Source organism: Dama dama, chromosome 19, assembly GCF_033118175.1.
Source record: "Dama dama isolate Ldn47 chromosome 19, ASM3311817v1, whole genome shotgun sequence".
Taxonomy (NCBI): Eukaryota; Metazoa; Chordata; class Mammalia; order Artiodactyla; family Cervidae; genus Dama; species Dama dama.
Window position 1 is genome coordinate 58,998,987 of NC_083699.1, and position 21,687 is coordinate 59,020,673.

General features: G+C 37.0%; 1 protein-coding gene across 38 annotated transcripts in view; it reads left to right on the forward strand.

The window, feature by feature from the left end:
* The window catches only part of ZBTB20 (zinc finger and BTB domain containing 20), an 846,735-nt gene that overhangs the window by 386,183 nt on the left and 438,865 nt on the right, over window positions 1-21,687 (forward strand). The window lies entirely within an intron of this gene.

A 21,687-nucleotide genomic window follows, 5' to 3' on the forward strand; every position in this document is an offset into this window, starting at 1 on the left:
GCCTGGCGGGCTATAGTCCAAAGGGTCACAAAGAGTAGGACACGGATGAGCACACACTGGACTGGATTGGACTTGGCCTAATGTACGTAATTCTTGTCTTCATTCCAGGGAGATTTGCCTGAACAGCCCCAGTTCTGCCTTCCTCAGGGTTAACCTTCCATCATTGTGCCTAAGGCAAGGAGAATCCAATGGCTCAATCATGTCAGCTCCCTGTCACACTCCATTCAGGAGAACTGTATGCTGCAGCAGTGGGTCCTGAGTGTTTCTCCTTATGCTATGTAATGAAGAGGGACATTGCAGAAAGGTGGCTGTGGGCAAAACATCTGGAAGAAATAAACTTCCTAGGATCAAAGGGCTCCGTGTGCAGCCCAGAGGGTCCTCAGGGTGCTCCTCAGAGCAAACAAACAATTCTCTTGATGAGTCACTGCAATTTTTTTTTCTGCCAGAAGCCCACATGTGTTGCAAGATCTCAAGGAAAATGGGTGGAGTATGGAGAGATGGAAAATTAAAGAAGACAACAAGAGCGATTTTTAAAAGATCCTAGTCATGTGAATAAAGGAAATCTCAACATGATTACAATCCTTAATATGCCCACCATCCTTACCGTTGTATCACTTCTAGTGCAGCAGATTAAAACTATGGGTAACAAAATATTTTTTAAAACACACATTAAAAAACAGCAGGACAAAGAAAGGACGTTTGGGAAGAATACAACACTCTGAAACAACATATTTTTTTTCCCCTCTAACACATGAAAATTGGCAGAGGAGGGGGAAGCCCGGGACTATGTCCCAAGCCCTAGCCAGTGGCATTTTACTGAGGAAAAAGAAAAGTTACTTATGAATCAGTACAGCCATGCTTTGTTCTGCATGAGCGTTTTAATAGAGCGAGTGTAATATAAGGATCAGGTGGGCTCGTGGGAATGGAACAAAAGGTTTTGTAAAATTAAAGCAAAATAATTATAGCTCTAGGTGCAAAACGAGCATACTCCAGCAGTTGATAGCGAGGACCTGCTCAGAATGGAGAAGGGAGGGGGCATGTTGGAAGTTGTTTTTTTTTTAATTCACTAACAAAGGCTTTTAATAGGTAACAGTTGTAAAGCGTCTTTGAAAGTAATTAATGCACCCACACAAAAATTTATTAAAATGAAAATTTAAGGAATTGTCTAAAGTGAATTAATTAACAAAAAAAGAACATCATGCCTTTCTTATTTTTTAAAGAGGGAGAGAAGGTTAAGCAAAGCAGATTTTTATGAGATTGCATTTTAAAATGTTCCTGGTTTATTTAGTATCTGAATAGCCCTTAAAAAAAGAGAGCTGGCAGAATTTATTATTATCCACCCCCTTTAGAAATACTAAATTGGGACAGACATAAAATGGGGATTAATTTGCTGTACCTGAGACTCAAAGTTCCTCACGATTATGATAACACTTTATAAAATGACCAAAGTTTTCAGCAAGTTTTCAGGGACCTGTAGTAAACAGAGTGTAGTGTTCAAAAGAGAAGTATTTTTTCTCACATGGTCTTCATCCTACACAGTTCTTAACCAGGCCATTAGAGCGACACTTCCAGTTGTGACCTCATGCAACACAAAAGGAAAGCTGCAAATGTGTTAGAAAGTTTTACATCATGCATTTCCTGTCTCTACAGAAAAAAATTAGCTACATTTATCCTGTTTCTACAAGAACTTTTAATCACTCTGTTTCTCTTCCTTTTTTCATTTGTATTATTTCATAATGTGAAATTGTAATGCAGACTATATACAACTTGCTGAGAATTTACCCTTTATTGTGAGAGTCATTTCTAATTGATTACAAAAGTATCTGTTTTCAGCATGATGTTATAACTCAAAAAAGTTTTAGGTTCTGAACTTGAGTATACCTACAAAAGTCAAGTTCTCTAAAACTTCCATGCTAAAAAATCATTGGAAACTGCTGCCTTTCCTCCAATATTATTTTCTTCTGTCAAGGCCAGAGTCTGGATTGCCAAAGGCAAAAAAAAAAAAAAATGTGAATAAGAAAGAAAATTGTTTGGAAGCTACATTTGAGAAATAGCTCTATCGATGCCATAAAATATATGTAACCCTAGTTTTGAAAATAATTTTATTTATGTGTATGTTTATAAGACAACTTATATAGTGAGGAAGGCACACCCCAGTACACATATGAATACATTTGCTTGGATTCGGTCTTCCTTATCTCTTAAATGGCCATTATCATCTTATCTTTATAATCCTTTGAACCATTCTCTGATTTTTCTTTTTCTTTTTCAAGACAGTAGACTTAGTTGGTATGAGTATTGTAGCACCATCGGTATAATGCTCTTGCTGTGACAAAAAGGTATATTTGTGAAGCTTCTTGTTAAGGACACTGCATTTAAACTGGCTTCCCAGGTGACTCGGTGGTAAATAATCTGCGTGTAATGCAGCAGACTCAGGTCAGGAAAATTATCTAGAGGAGGGAAAGGAATGGCAACCCACTCCAGAATTCTCGCCTGAAGAATCCCCAGGGACAGAGGAACCTGGTCAGATAGAGTCCATGGGCTCGCAAAGAGTTGGACACGACTGAAGTGACTGAGCACGCATACCTTGTGATCCTTGTCCTTTAGTCCTTTGTTATTTCACCTTCTCTGGGGATATAACTGAAAGAAGGAAAATCAAGGGGAAAATGTGTTTGTAGTGCCAAGAACTGTTTGTATTCATAATATTGCTTTCCATTTCAACTCTTTACCACACAAATTTAAACTATTGTATCTAGTAGCCATTGAACTAGAATGGTATATTTCATTTCTATTGCTGCTATAACAAATGACTACAAATTTAGCAGCTTCCAGGCTCATTCAGTTCCTTGTGGTTATGTGACTAAGATCTTTTCTTTGCTGGCTGTCAGCTAGAGGCTATCCTTAGCTTTTTGCACACAGACCCCTATATCTTTAGGCAAGAGTGCTTCAAATCAATATCACCCTGACTTCTCTCTGTCTTCTCCATATACCACATCTCTTTTTTTAAATTCCAGCCAGAAAAAAGTTCTCATCTATTAAGGTAATTAGATTGTGCCCACTGGATGATCTAGGATCAGTTCCGTTCAGTTTAATTCAGTCACTCAGTCGTGTCCAACTGTTTGCAACCCCATGGACTGCAGCACGCCAGGCCTCCCTGTCCATTGCCAACTTCCAGAGTTTACTCAAACCCATGACCATTGAGTCGGTGATACCATCCAACCATCTCATCTTCTGTCATCCCCTTCTCCTCCTGCCTTCAATCTTTCCCGGCAACAGGGTCTTTTCCAATGAGTCAGTACTTCTCATCAGGTGGTCAAAGTATTGCAGTTTCAGCTTCAGCATCAGTCCTTCCAATGAATATTCAGGACTGATTTCCTTTAGGAAGGACTGGTTGGATCTTCTTGCAGTCCAAGGGACTCTCAAGAGTCTTCTCCAAACCACAGTTAAAAAGCATCCATTCTTTGGTGCTCAGCTTTCTTTATAGTCCAACTATACATGATATAGTCCAACATGATCCATACTGGTAAAACCATAGCCTTGACTAGATGGACCTTTGTTGGGAAAGTAATGTCTCTGCTTTTTAATATGCTGTCTAGGTTGATCATACTTTCCTTCCAAGGAGCAAGTGTCTTTTAATTTCATGGCTGCAGTCACCATCTGCAGTGATTTTGGAGCCCCCCAAAATAAATTCTGTCACTGTTTCTACTGTTTCCCCATCTATTTGCCATGAAATGATGGGACCAGATGCCATGATCTTAGTTTTCTGAATGTTGAGATTTAAGCCAACTTTTTCACTGTCCTCTTTCACTTTCATCAAGAGGCTTTTTAGTTCCTCTTCACTCTCTGCCATAAGGGTGGTGTCATCTACATATCTGAGGTTATTGATATTTCTTCTGGCAATCTTGATTCCAGCTTGTGCTTCATCCAGCCCAGGCTTTCTCATGATGTGCTCTGCATATAAGTTAAATAAGCAGGGTGACAATACACAGGCTTGACATACTCCTTTTCCTATTTGGAACCAGTCTGTTGTTCCATGTCCAGTTCTAACTGTTGCTTCCTGACCTGCATACAGATTTCTTAAGAGGCAGGTCAGGTGGTCTGGTATTCCCATCTCTTTAAGAATTTTCCAGAGTTTTTTGTGATCCACACAGTCAAAGGCTTTGGCATAGTCAGTAAAGCAGATGTAGATATTTTTCTGGATATCTATTTTAAGGTCCATAATCTTAACTTTATCAGCAAAGTTCCTTTTCCCATGTAACATTTTGCCATGTACTCAAGTTTCTAGGTTTTTGAGAGTGGGTACTTTGGGGTGTAATTGTTTTGTCTACTACAGATGAATTCTGGAATAAAGGGTTACTTCCAATATTTGTTTTGGAGTACCCTCGGTATTTTTTTTTTTTTTCCTTTTGGCTCTAGAAGCAGAAGGAAAAGCAATGTGATGCTTACAGAATCTATTGGTAGGTTTCCTCCTGAAAACAACTTAAATGTTTATCCTCATATGTCTCATAGTAAAGTACTTCTTTCTCACTTGATAAATAGAACAACTAGGGCACATGAAAAGCCATGTTAGTCATTAGAGCCTGAGCTAAACTGGAAGTTTTCAGGTTTATGGTGACATAACAAGTGACATTTCAGGTTTTTTTTTTTTCTTTTTCTTTTTTATTTATTTATTTATTTTTATTATTATTATTTTTTTTTCCAGTGGGTTTTGTCATACATTGATATGAATCAGCCATGGATTTACATGTATTCCCAATCCCGATCCCCCCTCCCACCTCCCTCTCCATCCGATTCCTCTGGGTCTTCCCAGTGCACCAGGCAGAAGCACTTGTCTCGTGCATCCCACCTGGGCTGGTGATCTGTTTTACCATAGATAGTATACATGCTGCTCTTTTGAAATATCCCACCCTCACATTCTCCCACAAAGTTCAAAAGTCTGTTCTGTATTTCTGTGTCTCTTTTTCTGTTCTGCATATAGGGTTATCGTTATCACCTTTCTAAATTCCATATACATGTGTCAGTATGCTGTAATGTTCTTTATCTTTCTGGCTTACTTCACTCTGTATAAGGGGCTCCAGCTTCATCCATCTCATTAGGACTGGTTCAAATGAATTCTTTTTAATGGCTGAGTAATATTCCATGGTGTATATGTACCACAGCTTCCTTATCCATTCATCTGCTGATGGGCATCTAGGTTGCTTCCATGTCCTGGCTATTATAAACAGTGCTGCGATGAACATTGGGGTGCACGTGTCTCTTTCAGATCTGGTTTCCTCAGTGTGTATGCCCAGAAGTGGGATTGCTGGGTCATATGGCAGTTCTATTTCCAGTTTTTTAAGAAATCTCCACACTGTTCTCCATAGCGGCTGTACTAGTTTGCATTCCCACCAACAGTGTAAGAGGGTTCCCTTTTCTCCACACCCTCTCCAGCATTTATTGCTTGTAGACTTTTGGATAGCAGCCATCCTGACTGGTGTGTAATGGTACCTCATTGTGGTTTTGATTTGCATTTCTCTAATAATGAGTGATGTTGAGCATCTTTTCATGTGTTTGTTAGCCATCTGTATGTCTTCTTTGGAGAAATGTCTGTTTAGTTCTTTGGCCCATTTTTTGATTGGGTCATTTATTTTTCTGGAATTGAGCTGCAGGAGTTGCTTGTATATTTTTGAGATTAATCCTTTGTCTGTTTCTTCATTTGCTATTATTTTCTCCCAATCTGAGGGCTGTCTTTTCACCTTACTTATAGTTTCCTTTGTAGTGCAAAAGCTTTTAAGTTTCATTAGGTCCCATTTGTTTAGTTTTGCTTTTATTTCCAATATTCTGGGAGGTGGGTCATAGAGGATCTTGCTGTGATTCATGTCAGAGAGTGTTTTGCCTATGTTCTCCTCTAGGAGTTTTATAGTTTCTGGTCTTACATTTAGATCTTTAATCCATTTTGAGTTTATTTTGGTGTATGGTGTTAGAAAGTGTTCTAGTTTCATTCTTTTACAAGTGGTTGACCAGTTTTCCCAGCACCACTTGTTAAAGAGGTTGTCTTTTTTCCATTGTATATCCTTGCCTCCTTTGTCAAAGATAAGGTGTCCATAGGTTCGTGGATTTATCTCTGGGCTTTCTGTTTTGTTCCATTGATCTATATTTCTGTCTTTGTGCCAGTACCATACTGTCTTGATGACTGTGGCTTTGTAGTAGAGTCTGAAGTCAGGCAGGTTGATTCCTCCAGCTCCATTCTTCTTTCTCAAGATTACTTTGGCTATTCGAGGTTTTTTGTATTTCCATACAAATTGTGAAATTCTTTGGTCTAGTTCTGTGAAAAATACCGTTGGTAGCTTGATAGGGATTGCATTGAATCTATAGACTGCTTTGGGTAGAATAGCCATTTTGACAATATTAATTCTTCCAATCCATGAACACGGTATGTTTCTCCATCTGTTTGTGTCCTCTTTGATTTCTTTCATCAGTGTTTTATAGTTTTCTATGTATAGGTCCTTTGTTTCTTTAGGTAGATATACTCCTAAGTATTTTATTCTTTTTGTTGCAATGGTGAATGGTATTGTTTCCTTAATTTCTCTTTCTGTTTTCTCATTGTTAGTATATAGGAATGCAAGGGATTTCTGTGTGTTAATTTTATATCCTGCAACTTTACTAATGTAATACACCACATTAACAAATTGAAAGATAAAAACCATATGATTATCTCAATAGATGCAGAGAAAGCCTTTGACAAAATTCAACACTCATTTATGATTAAAACTCTCCAAAAAGCAGGAAGAGAAGGAACATACCTCAACATAATAAAAGCTATATATGACAAACCCACAGCAAGCATCACCCTCAATGGTGAAAAATTGAAGGCATTTCCCCTGAAATCAGGAACAAGACAAGGGTGCCCACTCTCACCACTACTATTCAACATAGTGTTGGAAGTTCTGGCCACAGCAATCAGAGCAGAAAAAGAAGTAAAAGGAATCCAGATAGGAAAAGAAGAAGTAAAACTCTCACTGTTTGCAGATGACATGATCCTCTACATAGAAAACCCTAAAGACTCTACCAGAAAATTACTAGAGCTAATCAATGAATATAGTAAAGTTGCAGGACATTTCAGTTTTATGGTTTATTTGTTTACTGACAACCTTTTATACACCTCAGAGCATGCTAGAACCACAGTGGTAGCCCAACCAGGAAAGGAAAGTAAGCCAAAATTGAATGAACCTGAAATGGGATTCCTAACATTTTAATAGAGATGGTTTACGTGGAGGGCTGAGATAAATGCAGTTATAACTTGCCAGGAAATAGGAAAATCTTAAGTCTCTCACTGGCATCTAAGATTTGGTGAGTTAAGGCATGACATAAAGCAAAGTGAAATTGGTCAGATACATGGCAGCATTCCAATGGAGGGATTGGCAAGGTAGGCTAAGGATGTGGTTGGAGGAATCTGAGTTAAATAAAGACCATAGATTATAGCTGAAAATAAAGTAGAATTTCTAGCATCCCAGGGAGAAGGGATCAGAAATAAAATTTTTAATAAGATTGAAAGAAGCATGAGAAGGTCAAAAGGAAACAGGTCAAAGGAAGATAAGGAATAGAAACTGGGGACAAATTTCATCTATATTTCATAATTTTGCTCAAGTTGGGTTATGATATATAGTATCCCATATGATATATGGGATATAAGGCTTGCTTTGGACATTAAGAGATTAAAAACAGGTAAATCTACTAGATTGTAATTTGTTATACCCTTTCTTCAAGGAAGGAGAAGGAAATGGCAACCCACTCCAGTATCCTTGCCTGGAAAATCCCAAGGACAGAGGAGCCTGGCGGGCTATAGTCCATGGGGTCTCAAAGAGTCGGGCACAACTGAGCCACTAACACTTCTTCAAGGAATAAATTAACTCATCCTAGCAATCTACCATCTTATTGTTTTAAAATATGACCACTTATCTCAAATTAAAATTAAAAAATAAGAAGGAGAATTTCCCAGCTAAAAAACTAATTTCCCAAGTGAAAACAGGGAATATAAGGCCACTCAAATTGTAAAACTTTAACAACTAAATTTTGGATTCTAATTATAATGGAAGATTAAAATTATACTAATATATTTTAAAGTCAGTTTTTACCTCTAATTTAATAAATCTAAGTAATCAGCTTTATCAACTAATAGGAAGGATAGTTGAAGGTAGATATATGTGTATTTATATTTTTTCTCAAAATATTCCCTACTATGCCATTCATGTATTTATGTTGATTTGACTTATAAATTATTTGTGAACATGTACCACCCACTACTAAATGCAAGATTAATAGTAAAAAGTTCATGCTTAACTTTACAATATTGTTTTCTAATGGGATGAGTAAGCACACCTTTAATTCCCACACACCCATGTATATGCATAGGCATGCCTATATACATGTACCCATTTATAGAAATGATCCACAACATGTGCACTGTACATTTAAGTATATATCTGTGCACCTATAAAATAGCTAATATTTTCTGTTTCACTGTATGTCATCCACAAAATCCCAGCATGGGAAATAAATGTCTTGTATATGGACCTAGTGAGGTTATATAGCATCATCCTCATTTCTAAAGTAAGGCAACATAAATGCCTGAATAAGTTATGTGTAATGAACATTTTTCAAGTGCAGTATAGGAGAGCAGGAAAAATTACTTGGTAAGTTATCTAAGTTCCTGAATTCTCAACTTTGCTTTGCCACCTGTTAAATATATTAAGCATGTTAATCACGTAGAGCCTGTTTCCTCATTGTAGAATGAAGATAATATCTCCTCCATTTACTTAACAGAATTGAAATCCAAATCAGATGAAATAAAGATACCTCAAGGCATTTAAAGGTTGTGAAATACTATGAAAAAAAATATTTTTTAAATGAATATAAATAATTTTCATTATTGTAGCTAAGGCATGAACTGTGTCCTCATACACATGCAGCCTAGTTAAAATGTTGAACTAGGCAATAGATGAAAAGTTTATTATTCCTATTTGATTTTTTACACATCTGTGACCAAGTCTCCATGTCATTTCTTAAGAATCCTATAAGTTGATATCCACAATATTAAGCAGCATTGCTTTTCAGTATTATTGTTATTATTAGAGTGAATATTAAAAATCAGGACAGTATTAGACGTCAGTGCACTATCAAAGACAATTAACAGGGAAGAATGCTTAAAACATGCAGAATCACTAAAATATTATACATTGTGCTGTATATTTTTGTTAAATAAATAGTTCATTAGTCTTAAGTTCCAATGAAAATAGAAGCTTAAGGGTTGGTTTGGAAACAAGCATATTTTTTACATAAGTGTTTGTTTGTTGTTTGTTTGTTTTATATCCCATTTCCCCTTCTCCAAGTCCTTACCCTCTTCTATTTATTTTGGCTTCATTCAGATTCTAGAGCCAATAGTTCTTTACACTGAGCTAGTGAATGGTTAGAGAGTACAAGGATCAGTTTAGATCTTATATGATCTTTTTGAGAATGCATAAAAATATGCTTCCTATGTATGTGTGTGTATATTGTTAAAAGTATGCAACACATACTGTATATGTCTTGGTAGACATGCCTTTTCTTTCCTCCTTGGAGAGATTCATGAATTTTATTTATTCTCAAAGGAGGTACGTGAGCTTAAAAGCACTAAGAGCTACTAAATTGCAGATATTGGTACCTATGTGAGCATCAATTAAAGGGAGTAATTTTCCTTCCCCACTCACTTTCAACCATCCCAGTTGTGTCTGAAATATTTGAGTTGGAGTAGGTAGTAGATAAAAAAAGGTTAGAGGGCCAGCCAGTGAGAAGGGGATAAGAGAGTACCTCTATAATGGTTTTCTCTCTTTCTCTCCTTCTTTCCTACTTTCTCACCTTCTTGGTGGTGGTGGTGGTTTAGTCGCTAAGTCATGTCTGACTTGCGACCCCATGGACTGTAGCCCGCCAGGCTCCTCTGTTCCTGGGATTCTCCGGGCAAGAATAGTGGAGTGGGTTGCCATTTCCTTCTCCATCTCAACTTCTTACTTTATGGCTCTTATGCTTAATCACTCCATTGTTTTCTTCTTTTCCGTCCCTCCTTCTCTTCCTCTTTCCTTCCTTTTTCTTTCTTTATTCGATTACTCCTCTTCAAAGGAGAAAGATTAAAACAAGCATTATTTTGACTTAGAGTCAAAAGTATATTTTTTTAATGCTGTAGCAGTATCCCTTTCCTCATTCCCTTCTCATTTCCATTGATGTGAATGTATTCAGTTTACTACTATCTCAGTTTTGACAGCATTATTTCCCATCCACCAGAAGCTGTAGTGCTTAGCAGAAGACATTTCTATAGCAGAACTAATTTAGAAATCAATAGAAAGAAAAGAAATACCTGTTTTTTTTTAATCTTTCATATTTAACATTTTAGCTCCCTACTTGAATGTCATCATCTAAGCTAAAATTTCCCTCAATGAATAAATAGAACAAATAAATTGATTTGTGAGTTAACATAGAAAATAGATGAAATTAAACTTTAATACTTCTATTTAGTGATACAACTGATTTATTTTAGAGACATGGACAAAGCCATCTCTAGGTTCTATGAAGGATATAAAAGGATTATAATTTGACCATCTCTAACAAGCCAGGAGAGATAAGAAAGCCTTCCTCAGCAATTGATGCAAAGAAATAGAGGAAAACAACAGAATGGGAAAGACTAGAGATCTTTTGAAGAAAAATAGAGATATCAAGGGAATATTTCAGGCAAAGATGGGTTCAATAAAGGACAAAAATGGTATGGACCTAACAGAAGCAGAAGATATTAAGAAGAGGTGGCAAGAATACACAGAAGAACTGTACAAAAAAGATCTTCATGACCCAGATAATCACAGTGGTGTGATCACTCACCGAGAGCCAGACATCCTGGAATGTGAAGTCAAGTGGGCCTTAGAAAGCATCACTACGAACAAAGCTAGTGGATGTGATGGAATTCCAGTTGAGCTATTTCAAATCCTGAAAGATGATGCTGTGAAAGTGCTGCACTCAATATGCCAGCAAATTTGGAAAATTCAGCAGTGGCCACAGGACTGGAAAAGGTCAGTTTTCATTCCAATCCCTAAGAAAGGCAATCCCAAAGAATGTTCAAACTACCACACAATTGCACTCATCTCACACGGTAGTAAAGTAATGCTCAAAATTCTCCAAGCCAGACTTCAGCAATACACAAACTGAGAACTTCCAGATGTTCAAACTGGATTTAGAAAAGGCAGAGGAACCAGAGATCAAATTGCCAATATTCGCTGGATCATCGAAAAAGCAAGAGAGTTCCAGAAAAAAATCTATATCTGCTTTATTGACTATACCAAAGCCTTCGACTGTGTGGATCACAATAAACTGTGGAAAATTCTGAAAGAGATGGGAATACCAGACCACCTGACCTGCGTCTTGAGAAACCTGTATGCAAGTCAGGAAGCAACAGTTAGAACTGGACATGGAACAACAGACTGGTTCCAAATAGGAAAAGGAGTATATCAAGCCTGTATATTGTCACCCTGCTTATTTAACTTATATGCAGAGTACATCATGAGAAACGCTGGGCTGGAAGAAGCACAAGCTGGAATCAAGATTGCCGTGGGAAATATCAATAACCTCAGATATGTAGATGACACCACCCTTATGGCAGAGAGTGAAGAGGAACTAAAAAGCCTCTTGATGAAAGTGAAAGAGGACAGTGAAAAAGTTGGCTTAAAGCTCAACATTCAGAAAACTAAGATCATGGCATCTGGTCCCATCATCTCATGGGAAATAGATGGAGAGACAGTGGAAACAGTGTCAGACTTTATTTTTGGGGGCTCCAAAATCACTGCAGATGGTGATTGCAGCCATGAAATTAAAAGACACTTACTCCTTGGAAGGAAAGTTATGACCAACCTAAATAGCATATTAAAAAGCAGAGACATTACTTTGCCAACAAAGGTCCGTCTGGTCAAGGCTATGGTTTTCCCAGTGGTCATGTATGGATGTGAGAGTTGGACTGTGAAGAAAGCTGAGCACCGAAAAATTGATGCTTTTGAACTGTGGTGTTGGTGAAGACTCTTGAGAGTCCTTTGGACTATAAAGATATCCAACCAGTCCATCCTAAAGGAGATCAGTCCTGGGTGTTCATTGGAAGGACTGATGCTGAAGCTGAAACTCCAGTACTTTGGCCACCTGATGCGAAGAGTTGACTGATTGAAAAAGACCCTGATGCTGGGAGGGATTGGGGGCAGGAGGAGAAGGGGACGACAGAGAATGAGATGGCTGGATGGCATCACCGACTTGATGGACATGAGTTTGAGTAAACTCTGGGAGTTGGTGATGGACAGGGAGGTCTGGTGTGCTGTGATTTATGGGGCCGCAAAGAGTCAGACACGACTGAGCAACTGAACTGAACTGAACTGAACAAGAACTTCCTATTACCTTAAAGACTGAATGACTTGCTTCACTTTTTCATTTTACCCAAGAATCTCATTGTACCATCATTAATTTCTTTAGAGGAAATGATTTTGAGAAAGGAAGAAAAAGATGATTATAATATCATGAATTTTTGTTGACAATTGAAAATGTTGCTAGGCAGAGTTTTCCCTCTGCCCTATTCTTGTAGGATTAGAATTTTCCAGTTGGATTGATGTGGCTGTCAAAAAGTCAAGTTGATTTTTCTTTCCCTAGATTAAATTGATAATTGGCTGAATAAAATGTTAAGAACAATTAGGAGAGGTAGGATTTTAAAGCTACTTAACAAAACAAACAAACTCTGTGGAACTATTTTGTACTTTTTTGTAACTTCTCCAGAGAACACATTGTATAAAGTTATGGCTTCCTGTTCCATGAAGTATTTCTTCCTTGACCTACCTGCCATAACTGCTTAGCTTACACTTAAAGGAAAAAAAGTTTCCATTCAACTATTGAATCTTTAAAGAAAAATAAAAGTACAGTCTTTCTTTTTCACACAAAAGCATTCAGAGCACTAGTTTTAAAGAAAGCTTAATTCTTGCACTAGATGTTTTTAACTCTTTGTTCAGAACACAGGAATGCTACCCTCTCTTGTCTTTCTTTACATCTGTAAGACTTTTTATCATTTTCTCCTCCTAGTTCAGATTGTTTTGCTCTCAATACCAGCCACTTCTCTCATTTTCCTCCACTATTGTTCCATCCCTTCCTTCTTTCTCTTGCTTTGCCTCAGTCTTCTTACTTTGCCCCTGTATTCCTCATACTTAAAATATCTGTAACTTCTCATCTGGACAAGTGTCTCCTAGTTTTGGCCTAGACTCAAATTGCATTTCTTAGTTGATCTCTTCTAAGTAGCCATTCTCTTCTCTACCAATAATTTCTCTATGTAACCATCCCAACCTCATTGGCCTATGTAATAACAAAAATAAATTCAAATTTATTTGCCTTGTTAATCAAAATACTTCTCTTCAGGGTTGGGGACTCTTTAATGTCTTCTGAAGAGCGCATATCACTTTGTCTTGTTAGTAAAGGTGGCAATATCTCAATGCATTAGCAGAAATTGAAAACTGTATGTTTCATTTATATTGATCATCAAACATGAAAGAGTTTATTTATATCAATGAGAGTTTTTCTGAAGTGAATCTTATATTTTTCAACCTTCTCAAAGTGTTGCAAACATGAGTTAATGTTTACATAATGATTCTGTGATCATCATTACTGTACTAGTTTCCTAGGGCTGTAACAAAGTACCACAAACAGGATGCCTCAACAAAGGAAACTATAAGCAAGGTGAAAAGACAGCCCTCAAATTTGGAGAAAATAATAGCAAACAAAGCAACAGACAAAGGATTAATCTCAAAAATATACAAGCAACTCCTGCAGCTCAATTCCAGAAAAACAAATGACCCAATCAAAAAATGGGCCAAAGAACTAAACAGACATTTCTCCAAAGAAGACATACGGATGACTAACAAACACATGAAAAGATGCTCAACATCACTCATTATCAGAGAAATGCAAATCAAAACCACAATGAGGTACCATTACACTCCAGTCAGGATGGCTGCTATCCAAAAGTCTATAAGCAATAAATGCTGGAGAGGGTGTGGAGAAAAGGGAACCCTCTTACACTGTTGGTGGGAATGCAAACTAGTACAGCCGCTATGGAGAACAGTGTGGAGATTTCTTAAAAAAACTGGAAATAGAACTGCCATATGACCCAGCAATCCCACTTCTGAGCATACACACCGAGGAAACCAGATCTGAAAGAGACACGTGCACCTCAATGTTCATCGCAGCACTGTTTATAATAGCCAGGACATGGAAGCAACCTAGATGCCCATCAGCAGACGAATGGATAAGGAAGCTGTGGTACATATACACCATAGAATATTATTCAGCCATTAAAAAAATTCATTTGAATCAGTTCTAATGAGATGGATGAAACTGGAGCCCATTATACAGAGTGAAGTAAGCCAGAAAGATAAAGACCAATACAATATACTAACGCATATATATGGAATTTAGAAAGATGGTAACGATAACCCTATATGCAAAACAGAAAAAGAGACACAGAGGTACAGACTTTTGGACTCTGTGGGAGAAGGCGAGGGTGGGATGTTTCGAGAGAACAGCATCAAAACATGCATATTATCAAGGGTGAAACAGATCTCCAGCCCAGGTTGGATGCATGAGACAAGTGCTTGGGGCTGGTGCACTGGGAAGACCCAGAGAGATCGGGTGGAGAGGGAGGTAGGAGGGGGGATCGGGATGGGAAATACATGTAAATCCATGACTGATTCATGTCAAGGTATGACAAAAACCACTACAGTGTTATAAAGTAATTAGCCTCCAACTAATAAAAATAAATGGAAAAAAAAAAAAAAAGAACTAGGGCTCTGGAATAATATGTATGTTTATATCCTGCTTCCACTGTTTACTATGTATTCCTGTGCCTGCTACTTTAAAGCTCAGTTTTCTCAACTATAAAATGGGAAATAAAATGGAAAAAAAAAACAACAGGATGCCTTAAACAACAAAAGTGTCAGAGTTCTGTTGAGTAAAATCAGCAGGGTTGATTTTTTCTGAGGGTTCTGAGAAGAAATCTGTACCATCCCTCTTACCTAACTTCTGATTGTTTGCTGGCAATCTTTGGTGTTCTTTGACTTGTAGAAGCATCTCTTTCATCTCTGCCATCATCTTCAGGTAGTGTTCTCCCCATGTTCACGTCTGTGTCCAAAATCCCCCTTTATAAAGACACCAATAAAATTGGATTAGGGTTCCAGTCTACTCCAATATGACCTCATCTTAGTTAATTATATCTACAGTGACCTTATTTCTAATAAATTCTCATTCTGAATTATTGTGGGTTAGAACCTCAACACATGAATTTTAAGGGACTATAAATATTTCTGTGTAGAGCTCTATTACTTTGATATCTGTTGGACACAATTATCTGTATGTTTGCAAACTGTACGTAGTTCTTAACCTTGAATACTTTGTCCCTCACCTCCTCTGTTTCCTTTTCATTCAAAGGCACAGAGTGGTTATTTCTTACAGTTCCCATTGTGCTTTCTTCTGGAAGTAACCCATCTTTCTATGTAATATGAATGAAAGACCCAGATAACTGATGCTACTGGGTATTAAGGAAGAATATATAGGTTCCAAGTTAAAGACTCATTGATGAATAAAGATAAGTTTGAACAATTGTGTGTGCTTTATGACATCTTTGTTTGTTTTAGTTTCTTAAGGACTCTGTATTTTCTTTTATCTGAGTTATTGACCATGTTAAATCGTGATATACTTATAGGTGAATATGAGATGGCTGGGTAATTAGAGGTATTAATGTATTTTTTTTTCAAGACAGTTATTAAAGTTAAAGCAATATATTTATGAAAATATTAGAAATTGAATTATCTTGTCTACCACTTAGCCAAGAATCTACCCATAGGTATAGGAAAATCTGAGTTCTCCATACTGAAGTTAGTAGTAGATATGAAATTAGTAGAACAGAATTATGCTTTTGTATAGTGTCTATCCCACTGAGGTTTTTCAGCAAACATAGTGGAAGTGCAGAATTGTGTTGAAACACAATGCTGTGAGCGGGTAAGGAAAGGTGCACACTCAGTTCTTAGCAGGCAGTTCTACCTGGCAGGGTGAGGGACCTGTAACCTCCGGTGCTGACCTACCAGCCATGGCCCATGTGGTTCTCAGGGCATCGTGCTAATGAGCCACCCACTCCAGTGTGGGTCCAATTCTTGCAGCCAGAGCCAAAGTGGCTGTTTGATCTTTGGAGTGGCTCCTGCCACAGTGACTGCCTCTGTTTGTTTTGCCCCACCCTTTTGTCATTACTCCCACCATTATAGAACAAAAAAATGAGAAGTGGGAGGAGGTTGTGAGAGGACAGTGCAGGAACATGACTTTGCCAAATACAAAAAGCTGCTTAAGCAGTTCTTGTTCTAAAAGCTTGTGTAAGATTTCTGTGACCTATTAGTGAATATATTTTACTTTATATATCATTCAACAGTCTGCTAAAAATTGCTTTCCCTGATTCGGCTTTCTTGTTACTAAGATCTTAGATCCATCCTAAAATGCAGCCAGCCATTCAAATAAAAGGCAGTATTACTTCCCGTCTTAGAAAGAGTCTTCCTTAATAAATGTATGAATATGCTTAGAAATATTTAATTCATCTTATGCCTTGATATTTTAAAATCAATTCCTCTAATATATTTGAAAATCAGTTTTGGTGACTTGATTATATTGGTCATTTTTTTTTACATTATGTAAAATTTTATTGGAAAGTTTTCACAGATTATGCAAGTTTATCTATTCTAATGTATTATTTGATAAAAGTATAAACATGACTATGCTCATTTTATAGCATAAAAAAAAGCAAAAAGCTGAGGTACTAAATAGGTTATTTGAGATGATATAGGGTGTTGATGTCCTTCTCTCCACTTGATAGTGGTAGTATCATTTGGATACTCTGGGCTTTAGCATATACTCTATGAGATGATCAAAATATTTTCTCCACATTATCTTGATAATATTTTTGTATCATAGATAAAGAGAAGGAAACTGACATGCAAGGGGATATTAATGACTTTTAGCAAATCACATATCAAGGTCACAGGAAAGCTGATAAGATCTTGGACTCCTTCCCTCTGTGAACTTAGCCATGACGAGTTTTCTGACAAGAAATATTTTTCTCCTTCAGGGAATCCCAATTTTCACATTTGTAAAGGTTGGAGACTTTCATTGAAAAAGTAATGCCTCAAGTGACAAGGACCCTTTGAGAAATTTAAGGTTTTAATCTCAACCTAACACAGACAAATATACTGACTACCACTTAACAATTTATGAATATTTCTAAAATTCTTGTTTCAACAGAATTCTAAATTTGAAACTGGGATTAAATCACCTTTCCCCTCCTTTGTTATCTAGTTATCACTTAGTAAAGCAGTTAGATATTAGGTATTTATGTACATATGTAAAAATGCATAAGTCTAGAAACCATAAAGTATATGGACTTTACTTGGGAAAATGATATAAAAATATATAAAATAGTATCAGTTTTGAAATGTTTCTATAAGAATGTCTCAGTTCATTTCAGTTGCTTGGTTGTGTCTGACTCTTTGTGTCCCCATGGACTGCAGCATGCCAGACCTCCCTGTCCATCACCAACTCCCAGAGTTTACTCAAACTCATATCCATTGAGTTGGTGATGCCATCCAACCATCTCATCCTCTGTCATTCCCTTCTCCTCCCGCCTTCAATCTTTTCCCAATAATAATATCTGCTTGTAATCATTTTTAACCAGAGGATTAATTTTCCCTCAATAAGCCTGGAGAATTAGGCAATAGAGATCCAGTCTGGCCAGAATTTTACTAAATTGTTGTTATCAAACCTATTATCCAGGAAAAAATACATGAAGTAGTCATCTTCCATGCTTCTGTGTGTGTGTGAGAGAGAAAGAGAGAGTTAGTTGCTCAGTTGTGTCTTAACTCTTTGCAGCCCCATGGACTGTAACCCACCAGGCTCCTCTGCCCATGGGATTCTCCAAGCAACAATACTGGAGTGGGTTGCCATGCCCTCCTCCAGGGTATCTTCCTGACCCAGGGATGGAACCCTGGTCTCCTGCATTGCAGACTGATTCATTCCCATCTGAGCCACCAGGGAAGCCCCTTCTATGCTTCTACGTTCTACCAGTTAGGAGTTCCAGCTGAGAAATAAACAGATTCTAGAAAGCTCTGACCCAGGATATCTCACTCAGGCTAGTGTGGCTCAGAAAGTTCCTATACTTTTTAATTGATCTGCTGATTTCCCCATCTGATGATCTCAGTTAGAGGCCGTCGAAATAAGAACCAATAATAAAGGATCCAGGCAGTCGCTTATCCCAAAGGAATCCTCAAAGGAGAAATGATACTTACCTATTCAAGTAAATGAGAAGAGCCTTCTTGAAGCCCTTCCAATGACCCCTTCTGTGAAATAATACCCCATTTCACCTACGTCCAGCTTCATCACCATCAGTAAATGTGTGTTCCGTTAGTATTTACTCTACACTTTAGCTCACTGGAGCTATACAATACTGGAGATGGTTGGACTAAATCAAGGTCAAGTGAGAAGAAAGTATGTGGAAAGGGCATCAGGGTGCCTGAAGTTGGAGAATGCTGGTAGTTAACTGGTAGTTAGTAAACAGTGTCATCAGGTTGGTCAGGGGAGAGCTTATGATTGTACTGAGTTCTGTACTCTCCCCAGGGAGTCCCAAATAAGTTTTTACATCTCCATGAAATAAAATGTAGCGTTGTATTAATAACTTGGAAAATTAATGTTTTTTTTCTATAATTAACTGGTGAATTCTTGTGTTATCTATCTCTATTTTGTGGGTCAACTCTTCTCTGGCAGCTCAGCTGGTAAAGAATCCACCTTCAATGCAGGAGACCTGGGTTTGATCCCTGGGTTGGGAAGATCCTCTGGAGAAGGGAACAGCTGCCCACTTCAGTATTCTGGCCTGGGGAATTCCATGGACTGTATGGTCCATGGGGTCACAAAGAGTCAGACACAACTGAGAGACTTTTACTTCACTTTTCTGTTTTCTTAAGCACCACCATTTCAGCTATATTATTAACATTCTCAAAGGGATTTCTACCAGACTACCAAGTCCACTTTGCTTTAGCTAAGTCTTATTTATGTGTATTGTCTTAGGCAGACTTAGATATTACATGTGTCATTTGATTCCAAAACAGTAAACTTTAGTTGTATGTGATAAGCTTTAGTTCTGAATGCTTCAAATACCATATATTGTACACCTATTCTGGGCTAATTTCTATGCTTTGTATCCTAGGGACATTATCTCCTTTAATCTTCACAAGAAACTATTTTAGAGATAAGATATTTGAGCCTCAAAGAACCTAGTTAATTTGATATATGGCATACACCTAGTAAGTGGCCAAGCTAGGATTCAAACCTAAGCCTTTCTGACTCAGTCTTCCTCTCACTTTTTAGACCATTATCTGATTCTTCTTGTAAAGGTGTATAAGATTCTGAATTATCTTTTGAGACTCTGAGAAGTTTTAATAAGGGAGAAGGGGGCTGTCATAGCATGTGATGTAATGCTAGTTTCCATCATCTAAAACATGCCTAACTCAAGCTAGCTGTCAGTTTGTCCCGCAGTGCTAGCCTATTGGTATAATAAATTATATTTTCCAGTCTTATTTTGAGACATGTCTCTCATTAGATACAGGAGTTTAGCTTAATTCTCAAATTAACCTTAAAACTACCCTAATTTTTCTAGATTAAAAGTAATGACATAAATATTATATGTAACCAAGTAACTATCAAGTAATGAAACTGATGGTGTATGGGTATTAGTGGCACTGGTCTCATTATTTAAAATGAATCCACATAGTGCATATCCAGTTTTACCACTTGTGAGTTTCATAACCCATTAATTGGAGATGGTAATAGTACCTACTTCATTATATTGTGAGGATTAAATGAGATAATATATGTAAAGTCCTTAGATCAGTTCCTAGCATATAGTAAGCACTCAATAAATGGTAAACTTATTAGATATAATTATTACAGAAATAAAAATGAAACAATAACTGGTAAGCACTTGGTAGATATCAGTATTTCCATACATATGTGCTGAATAAATTAATAAATTATATCAGTTCTCCAAATTGGTTAGCTGTTAATGATTTATGGTAAATACGGTATTCTGGTGGCTGTCTCATTGTTGAGTTTAGTATAAAACAAAGTGTTTAATGTCATTAAGAACTCTATGCAACAACAAAAAAAAAGAACTCTATGCAATTTTCAGGAGCATTTCCTAGCTCTGAAAGAGCTTTTTCGGTATTAGGGTATCATTTCTTTTCTTCAACATCTTCTGCCTTAGTACTGTATAGCGTAAACTCTCTGGTTAGAGTTATACATGTGACCACTAAATGGAAATAGGTTTTCCCCCTCCCTTATTAGCCATACAGATATGATTTCTCTTATGGTACAATGAAAACAGAAATTGTATCTAAGTTTGTACATAGTAAAAGAAGAGAATGGCTGAAAAAAACAGTCAGTATATGTTGGGAATGCTTCTTATTTGCGTAAGACAACCGAAACACACTGAAAGTGAGAATGACGTACACAGTCACTGTCTGTCCCAGTTATGGAGGCACTGCTTACTTTTCTGATGATGTCAAGATACTACAATATAGGGAATCTTTTTTCTTAAGAAATTGATTTTAAAATCCTAGAATGTTTTGTGATTATGTACCTGACTTTATCATGCTCTAAATATCATAGTTTCTAAATAACTGGTAATCTAATTCTAATGAAAGTTTTAGAAAGGGTTCAAAGGTTTGCTCTGCTTAGAATATTCCTCTACCGATGATGTTACCCCTCTACCTTTCTAAACAGCCCATGGATCACTTCTAGAAGCCCTGCTTCATACATTCATGCATATTTATGTCATTCCTTTTGCTATATTGTACTGTAGTTTTATGTTTAGATTTTCCCTTTTTGAGTCTGGTGGCTAAATTGTGAGCTTCTTGAAGACAGAAACTGTGTTTTATTTATCTCTCGATACATAGTATTATTCAGTTCCTAGAATTGAGTAGGGTGCTCAATAAATATATATCCAATAAACTGATGCTTTCAGTCACATACATACACACACACACATATTAGATCACGGCATCAATAGAATGTCCTATATCTTTGCATATTCTTTAAGTGCTTATGAACCTTTTAACATTCCTTATAAATAGATTGATATATCTCTGAATGTTCTGGTCACTTTGAGGGAAATTTTCTAATCTTTGAAAAAACTCTTTTTTTTTTTTTTTTTACCTTTTCTTATTCTTTGTTTTTACTTTGAGCATCACTTTTGTCATGGACACAAGTGTGCTGTCAAGTATTGATTGTTTGACTGGACCATACAGTATTTTGAATCCTTAGTTTCATTCACACACTGCCTGTTTGGTGGCTTTGGTCAAGCACATTATCTGTATGTTACATAATAAATCCATGGATTGTTTCAGTTAACTAGAAAAATAAAAATCTTACTTTCAAAAAAGTTCTCAGCATTTAATACAGTGCTTGGCATATTGTTAGGACTCAATAAATGTTTGTGGAATGCGTGAATAAGTCAGCCATTATTGTTAACTGTTTTGAGGTATGAGATTTTAAAAAAAAAAAAAAAAGACTAAATGAAATGCCCAGTAT